Source organism: Trichechus manatus, unplaced genomic scaffold (genome assembly GCF_000243295.1).
Source record: "Trichechus manatus latirostris isolate Lorelei unplaced genomic scaffold, TriManLat1.0 scaffold00162, whole genome shotgun sequence".
NCBI classification, from domain to species: domain Eukaryota; kingdom Metazoa; phylum Chordata; class Mammalia; order Sirenia; family Trichechidae; genus Trichechus; species Trichechus manatus.
This window is the reverse complement of record NW_004444098.1, coordinates 5,515,373-5,524,524: the sequence shown is the minus strand read 5'-3', so window position 1 is coordinate 5,524,524 and position 9,152 is coordinate 5,515,373.

Below are 9,152 nucleotides of genomic sequence, written 5' to 3'. Positions count from 1 at the left end.
AAGTTGATTCCGACTCATAGCGACCCTATAGGACAGAGTAGAACTGCCCCATAGAGTTTCCAAGGAGTGCCTGGTGGATTTGAACTGCTGACCTTCTGGTTAGCAGTCACAGCTCTTAACGACCACGCCACCAGGGCTTCCTTAAGACATATAGGTAAGTGAAAAAAAAAAAAAAAGACATGATTCTTGTTATGTAAAAAATAAATATATGTCAAAGCATAGGAAAAGAACTTGAACATCAGCCTGTTAAAACTGGTTTCCCATGAGCAAGTGAGTACTGGTACTGGGGGATAATGAAGGACACTTTTTTAATAATCTTTTCTATGTATTTCTGCTAGTCTGAATCTTTTATAACAAGAATGTTTCCACATACTACTTGTGTAACCAAAAGTAACAGTTATTTCAGAAAATAAAAACCATTTTATTTAAAGAAAAGCAAAGGAAACAATTTCTTCCCTGACCTAGGATTTTTCCCCTAAAATATGGTGTAAACAAAAGAGCATGTTTTTAAAAAAGAGGTTTTAGGAAAACATAACATTAAAAAAATCAAGCAAGACTCCTCATTGCCTTTTGATTAACTCTCATTAATGATAATGAACATTTATACAGTACTTTATGGTTTAGAAATTGCTCTTTACATTCATTATCACATTCATTCATATATCACATTATCACTATCATTGTTTTACAGATGAGGAAACAGAAACTCAGGCATATTAAACCATTTGGCTGACTTCACTCAGTAAGTTTCAGGGCCAGCATTTCATCCAAATTCTGATTCCAAAGCTCAGGTGTTAACCACCGCATTCCCTCAACCCAAAGAGATACAGCTCAGAGAAACTGACTAGCTGAATCTGACTAGAGAAGATAAACAAAACAATCTAGATAATTAATGCTTTCATAAAGTTTAATGAGTTCACTTAAAGTAATTATGCATGCAATAGTAATACTTTCTACAGTCTTGGAGGTCTCTAATAACTTCTCTCCACAGTCTCTCCAGGGATCCTTTCTTTAATTAGTGGAACCAGTCATGGTAGAGAAGGACTTGGGTTACCTTGTACCCCAATCCCATGCTCACGGCTGTATCACATGGTGAGGTCCATTCATTATTCATTCACTTTTCCACATACATGTATTGAGCTCCTAATATGTTGCATATTGTGTGCATAGGTACTGGGGTCAGGGAGAAGAACTAGTCATCGTCCCTGCTTTCAAGGAACCCGAGATCACTGGGAAAATAGGTGGAAAATAATAACCTTGTGTGGAAGAAAGAAGAGCAACACCAGGGTATGTGCAGCGGTTCTCAACTAGGGGCAATTGTACCCCATCCAGGGGACATTCAGCAATGTCTAGAGACATTTTTGGTGTTCACACCTTGGGATAGGGGTGCTACTGGCATCAAGTGGGTAGAGGCTAGGGATGCTACTACATATCTTACAATGCCCTGATCGACTTCCACAGCAAAAGATTATCTGGCCCCAAATGCCAATAGTGCCAAGGTTAAGAAACCCTGTGGTAAGGCATGTCACCCTTTGTAGATTTCATATGAAGATATTTATGCTGGCGAAAGTAAAGGAATTTAAAATTCCATGACAAAGACTGGATTAAAAATGTAAATAATCTAGAAATTAAATGCTTTAATCCTATTTTGTATCTGTCAAAATAAGACAAAGCATAATTTTCTAGAAATGGGCTAATATATAATTAGGAAGGGTAGGGCGTTCTCCATTCTTAGGGGAATGAGCTTCCATTCGTCTGCACCGCACTTGGCCAAGCCCTCATCATCTCTCCCTCATACTGCTGCACACCAGGATGAGGCTGTCTCTTCTCAACACTCTTTCAGGATTTCTCACTGCACTGGGGAAACAATTCAAATTTGTTTTCAACACCTACAAGACCACGGTTACCTGAACCCCACCCACCTCACCATCTTCACCGTGTTTAGTCTGTGTCAGCACAATGATCCCCAAGTTCTTTCCCAACACAGAGGCTTCACACACTCTGTTCCCTCTACCTGGAAATCTCGCCTCTACATACACACAACACTACTAAGTCCTTATGCTGTTTTTTTTTTTTTATTGTACTTCAGGTGAAGGCTTACAGAACAAATAGTTTCTCATGAAACAGAAGTACACATGTTGTTTTGTAACATTGGTTAACAACCTCACAACATATCAACCCTCTAACTTCTCAACCTCTTTTTTTTTTTTTTTGGTGAAAATACGCATAGCCAAAGATACACCATTTCAAAAATTTCTACATGCACAGTTCAGTGACATTGACTACGCTCTTCAAATTGTGCTGTTATTCTCACTTAAGATGAAGGCTTACAGAACAAAATGTAAGTCCTTATGTTTTATAACCCAAACCAAACTCACTGCCATGGAGTCGATTCTGACTCATAGCAACCCTGTAGGACAGAGTAGAACTGCCCCCACAGGATTTCCAAGGCTGTAAATCTTTACGGAAGCAGACTGCCACATCTTTCTCCCGTAGAGTGGCTGGTAGGTTCGAACTGCTGACCTTTCAGTTAGCAGCCCAGCGCTTACCCACTGCACCACCAGTACTCCTTTTATGTTTTATATGGCACCCTAATATGCCCTAGCAAAGGCTTTCCCTAACTTCCTATGCCAATTGTTCTCCTTTTATCCCCAGTTCCTGATCCATTCTCCACCCTGTGTGACTCGGGTGCCCTTGCTGGCTGATTCCTAGTTGGTTTGGCCAATGCGAAGTATCATTGAGGGGAGAAAGAAGGATGCAGAGGAGAAAGGAAGAAGGAGAGGAGAAGGGAGGAAGGAGAGGAGAAGGGAGGAAGGAGAGGAGAAGGGAGGAAGGAGCGAAGGAGGAAGACAGGAGGGAAAGAAAGGAAGGAGTGAAGAAGGGAGGGAGGGAGAAGGTTGAAGTAAAGAAAGGAGGAAGGAGCGGAAGGAGGGGAAGGAGGGAGGCAGGGAGGAAAAGAAGAAAGGAAGGGAGAAAAGGAGTGAGAAAAAAGGGAAGGATAGAGGAAGGGAAAAAAGTAAGAAGGGAAGGAGAAAGGAGGGAAAGAAGGAAAGAAGGAAGGAGGGAGAAAGAAGAGAGGGAGGAAGGAAGGAAAGAGGGAAGGTATTCAAGGATGGTTTCCGTAGGAGGGGACCTGAATGAGGAGCCAGCCAGGTGAAGAGCATTTCAGGGGAGCATTTCAGCCGAGGGGCAGGGGCGGCTAGAACAAGCCCCTACCAGCTGGGAGCTAAGGACTGGAGGAGAAGGAGGTCCAGGTATTTCCACCCCTTTGCCTACTTGCGTGCCGTTCTGGCAGCGACTTTCTCCACCTACCACAAGAGCGCCAGCTCTCTTTAAGGCCTAGTGCCACTATTGTATCCCATGTTCTTCCAGCTGATGCTAGTCTCTGGGTGAGCTGGCATCTTTCCTGCGTTTCCTAAACCCTGCCCCCACCTTTGGAAGTAGGCTGTTTGTTAACAAATTTGCACTTGAGCCACCTGGAGTGAATTTTGTTTCTGGTCAGTACCCTAACACTCACACTCCTCAGTCTAAATCATTTGGCCTTCAGATAGAGTCTTCCACAACACCCAGTACTTTTTCCTCCCAGCTCTTATCATGTTTTATAAATGTGTGTGCGCATGTCGGTATTTTGATTCTTTGTGGAATATCTGTCCCCAGACCCCACACAATTGTGTAAGTTCCACAGGGATCGTGGTTGTTTTGCTAACGATGGTTGGATGGATGGATTCAAGGGCAGGCAATGTCATCACTGAGGATAGACACCTGCATTTATCATGAAATAAATCATTACTAAAATGCAATATTAGTATAAGGAAACAACGGATGAATAAAAACGTACGTGGAGAAAAATGCTTGAAAATTTAAATGCATGCATGTATTCAACTGACACTGGTTCAGCTCCTCATGAGCATCCCACTCTTCATTAGGTGTTGGGAGTAAAAAACCAGTTTCCATGGAGTCAGTTTTGACTCAAAGTGACCCCATGTGTGTCAGAGTAGAACTGTGCTCCATGGGGTTTCCAATGGCTGATTTTTCAGTAGATCTCCAGGCCTTTCTTCCAAGGCACCTCTGGGTGGACTCAAGCCTCCAATCTTTCGGTTAACAGCTAAGCGCGTTAAGTTTGCACCATCGGGTGACTCCAGGTGTTGGGAGTACAGGGATGAAAAGGAAACAGTTTCTTTCCTCAAAGGTTCAGAGACCAGTGGGGAAGACAGAGAAGGGGGGCATAAGAGAGACGTGAGCTAGGAGCATAATGGACTCAAGAAGGAGGTTGCTATCCAACAGGGAAGCTTTGCAAGGTAGGCAACTGGAAACAAGGAATTAAACAAGAACCTGTTTCAATTTTGTTCAGGAAACATGCTGGCTAATATGACTGCAAAGTCTCTGTTGCTCCTCAAATTCAAGAAGGGAAGACAGCCAGGTGGTGTGCATGAGTATGTGTGATTACAATATGACATTTACAATCCTCAAGTTAGCAATTCTGTTCACCGACATTCTTTCTCTGCCTTGGAATATTAAGAAATTTTCTAACACCTTTTTTCATTCGAATAATTTCTTTACCCTCCTGACTTCCACCCAGTGTATAGAGGAAAACAGTTATTTCAATGAATGCTTTTATGTCTTCATGATTTTGTTGGTGGGTTGCCCCAGCCTGGAGGGGTCACGATGAGTCCCTAATCATTCTGGTCAGAGCCAAACAATCAGATATTAGGCCAGGGGTTGCAAACACTTTCTGTAAAGGCCCAGCTAGTGGATATTTTGGAGTTCCTGGGTGGCGCAAATGGTTAATGTGCTCGCTGCTAACTGAAAGGTTGGTGGTTTGAGTGCACCCAGAGGTACCTCGGAAGAAAGGCCTGATGATCTACTTCTGAAAAATCAGTATTGAAAACCCTATGGAGCACAATTCTTCTCCGACACACATGGGATCGCCATGAGTCAGGGTCGGCTCCACGGCAACTGGTAAGTGAATATATTAGGCATTGTGGGCTGTATGGTTTCTGTTGCAACTACTCAACAATGTCATGACATAAAAGCAGTCATAGGCAATGTGCAAACGAATGGGCATGGTCCTGTTCCAATAAAACTTGATTTCCAAAAACAGGCAGCAAGCCAGATGTGGCCCGTAGGCTATAGTTTGCCAATCCTGTGCCAGACTATAGAGAAGGAAAGGAAATAACAATATATCGATAGACTCTGACCAACAGAACACGTATTCTGCCTTGTGGTAAGGTAAAATTTATTGATGGAATTTCCTACCTAGTATAATACTATACAAAAAAAATTTAGAAAAATATAAATAAATACAGTAAAACCTGCAAAAGCTGGAATCTGTGTAAGGCAGAAACCTGTCAGAGAAGGAAAATTAAAATATTTTCTGCTAAAAGGAGAGAGAGAAAAGTGGTAAGACTGCACCCCATCAAAGGCGGAAAAATTGTGAGACCCAGAGAAACAAGGCAGTCCCGCTGAGTGCTGGCTCTTGCAGGTTTCACTGTATATAGCTTAGAAATAGGAGCTACTTGTACCATGCATGAACCTTGAAAACGTTATGCTATGTGAAAGATGCTAGATCCAAAAGATCACATATTGTGTGATTCCATTTATATGAAATGTCCAGGATAGTCAAATCCACAGAGACAGAAAATAGATTAGTGGTTACCTAGGGCTGGGAGAGGTCTCTGGTTGGCACAAAGAGTTTGCACTTGGCTGTAACTGAAAGGTTGGTGGTTTGAACCCACCTAGTGGCACTGCGGAAGAAAGGCCTGGTGATCTACTTCTGGAAAGATTACTGTCAAGAAAACCCTATGGAGCTCAGTTCTACTCTGTAACACACGGGATTGCCATGAGTTGAAGGTGACTCAACAGCAAAGGGTTTGGTTTTTTGGTTTAGGACAGGGAGGAGAGGGAATGGAGAGTCATGGGTAATGGCTACGAGGTTTCTTTTGAGGTGATGAAAATGTTCTGGAATTAGACAGTGGTGATGGTTGTATAAGTTTGTGAATATACTAAAAACCACTGGATTGTACACTCTAAATAGGTGAAGTGTCTGGTATATGAGTTATATGTCAATTTAAAAAAGGATGGAGTAGGACATTCTCATATATTGCTGGTGGGAGTACAATTTGGTACCATCTTTCTGGAAGGCAATATATATTAAAAGTCTTGAAAATGTGTGGGTGGGTGTATGTAGGGAAGGAATAAGATCTAAGAAGAGGTGGAAAATGAGAAGCAGCATAATAAAATAAATTATTTCAGCAACTGGGAGAGTTCTAGACCCATCTATTCGTTCACAAAAGGACACTATCGTGTCTTGAGAGCAATTAAAAGGCAACACTTTACCTTTCCAAATGATTGGAAAATGGCCACGGACACTTGATCTGTTTCTATGAGTCAACAACAGATTTACCTGGACTCAAAGTGATTCTTACTGGGCTTTCAGCCATTGCTCTGATCCTTCCCACACCATGCAGCCCATGCATTATAAACCCCACTGTACAGAGGAGCAAACTGCTGAGCAAAGCCCATGTGTTTTCCCCATTCCTGATGGTCTCATGTGGACAGTGTCCCACACAGGAGGAGGTGGTCGGCCTACGCCTCACTTTCCGGACCTCAGCGGTGTTCTGGTCTCTGAAAGGCGGTGCGTACAAGGCCCAGCAAACAAATTCATCAGGCTGCCATCTGGATTTCGGCAACAGCCTCCCCACTGCTCTCCCTGCTCCCTGTCTTGCTCACAACTGTCAGAAGGATCTATTTACAGCTTCAGTCAGATGGTGCCCCTCCCCTGCTCCGCACTGGGTTTAGAAGGGCCTAGATGCCTTGGTTCCATTGGCCATCACGTGTTCAGCACCTTGCCCTGGCCCGTCCTGCACCAGGTCTCTGGGCCGTCCTTCCCATCAAGCTCTTCCCTGCCTTGCGGGCTTGTTCTAGCTGACCCTCTTCACCTGGCTGGCTCCTCATTCAGGTTCCCTCCCACGGAGACCATCCTTAAATACCTTTCCTCTTTCCTTCCTTCTTTTCTTTTTCCCTCATTCCCTCCTTCCTTCCTTTCTCCTTCCCTTTTTTCCTTCTTCCCTTCCTCCTTCCTTCCCTTCTTTTCTCTTTTCCTTTCTTCCTTTCCTCCCTGCCTCCCTCCTTCCTTTCCTTCAACCTTCTCCTTTCCTCCCTTCTTCCCTCCTTCCTTTCTTCCCTCCTTCCCATTTTCCTTCTTCCCTCCTTCCTCCCTTTTCCCCTTCTTCCTCCCTTCTTTGCTCTCTCCCTTCCTCAATATCTTCTTCCTTCTTTCCTTCTCCCCTCCCTCCCTCTCTGCCTGCCTCCCCTCCCTCCATGAGAATATCTGTTCTATGAGAACATGACCTCTGTGCTGCTCACTGAAGCATCATCAGCCCCTGGCCCACTCCAGGCACACAAATACTTGTTGAAAGAATTGATGAACACCAATGAAACTTGGCAAAGGCCCTATGTTTAGCTAGACGACTAAAGATCTAAATCCCACGGCACATTGTCTTGGCTCTGCTGAGGGTTAACTGGTCAATGGGTGTTCTAATGACCACAAACTTCAGAAAGGCCTAACCAACACCAACCACTGACAACTGTCCCCACCCCCAAAAGTGCCAGGCCTAAGACAAGTTTCGGCCTGAAGAGAGTTTTTATTACCTACTTGTAAACCCCTGAATCATGTGGTTTACAGCCCCAGTGCTAATGCAGTCATAATTATATTGGTGTGAACACATTGTCATAGAAATGTAGCAAACATAGGCACAGCTGCTCCCAACACAAGCCCAACTGTTGCATGGAAACCAGGCAGCCGGCCCACGGCTAAGGAACTCGAACCAAGCGACAGAAGGTGACACACCCGATAAATCACTGAGTCCCATGACAGTTTGCACCAGCACCTTGGAGCGGCCAACTCACCGGCCAAGTGCTGTGCCTTCTGGGAAAACTATAATAAAGACATGGACACCACTCGCCCCAAACGGGGACTGCCGTTCACTGTCTGTTTAATGAACCCAAGCACAAAATGAGTGCCAACTTCAGTCTGTGGCTGATTTCCTTTCTCTTCTCTTTGGAAGCAGATCGAGAGACAGGAAGGGACATGACCACTATAAATTCAACACTTACCTAGGGCTTTTTTTAAAAAAATTTATTCTTTGAAATAACAGTTGATCCATTAACAGATTCAAAGGTGGAAATTCTCAAGCCTTTGACCTTTTCTTAATTCATATACATACTGGGCCAATGAAAACATCTTTCTCTCTCACTCTCCCCACAATTAGAACTTTCCATGGACTTAGTGATGATTCTAGACCAGAATTTCTCAGCCTCAGCACTACTGATATTTTGAACCAGATCATTCTTTGTGGAGGGGCTGTCCTGTGCATTGTAGGATGTTTAGCAGCATCCCTGGTCTCCACCTACTAGAAGCCAGCAGCCCCCTTTTCCCCAGTTGTGACAACCCAGAATGCCTCTAGACATTGCCCAGTGTCCCCTGGGGGGAATCACCCCCAGTTGAAAAATTACTGTTCAAAACACTAATATACAAAAACTAGAAGAAAAGAAGACTAGCTAAGGCCCTCTAATTATTTTCCTTTTTCAACCTATGCTGACACACTTTATTTCTTGGACATTATAAATTTATCAATCCAGAATTGATACTTATTGCCTGGTATGGATTGAATTGTGTCCTCCCAAAATATGTGTTAACTTGGTTAGGCCAGGATTCCTAGTATTGTGTGGTTGTCCTCCATTTTGTGATTGTAATTTTATGTTAAAGAGGATTACGGTGGGATTGTAACACCCTTACTAAGGTCACATCCCTGATCCAGTGTAAAGGGAGTTTCCCTGGGGTGTGGCCTGCACCACCTTTTATCTTACAAGAGATAAAAGGAAAAGGAAGCAAGCAGAGAGGGGGGACGTCATACCACCAAGAAAGCAGTGCTGGGAGCAGAGCGTGTCCTTTGGACCCGGGGTCCCTGCGCAGAGAAGCTCCTAGTCCAGGGGAACATTGATGAGAAGGCGGACAGAGAGAGAAAGACTTCCCCTGGAGCTGATGCCCTGAATTTGGACTTTTAGCCTACTTTACTGTGAAGAAATAAATTTCTCTGTGTTAAAGCCGTCCACTTGTGGTATTTCTGTTATAGCAGCACTAGATGACTAAG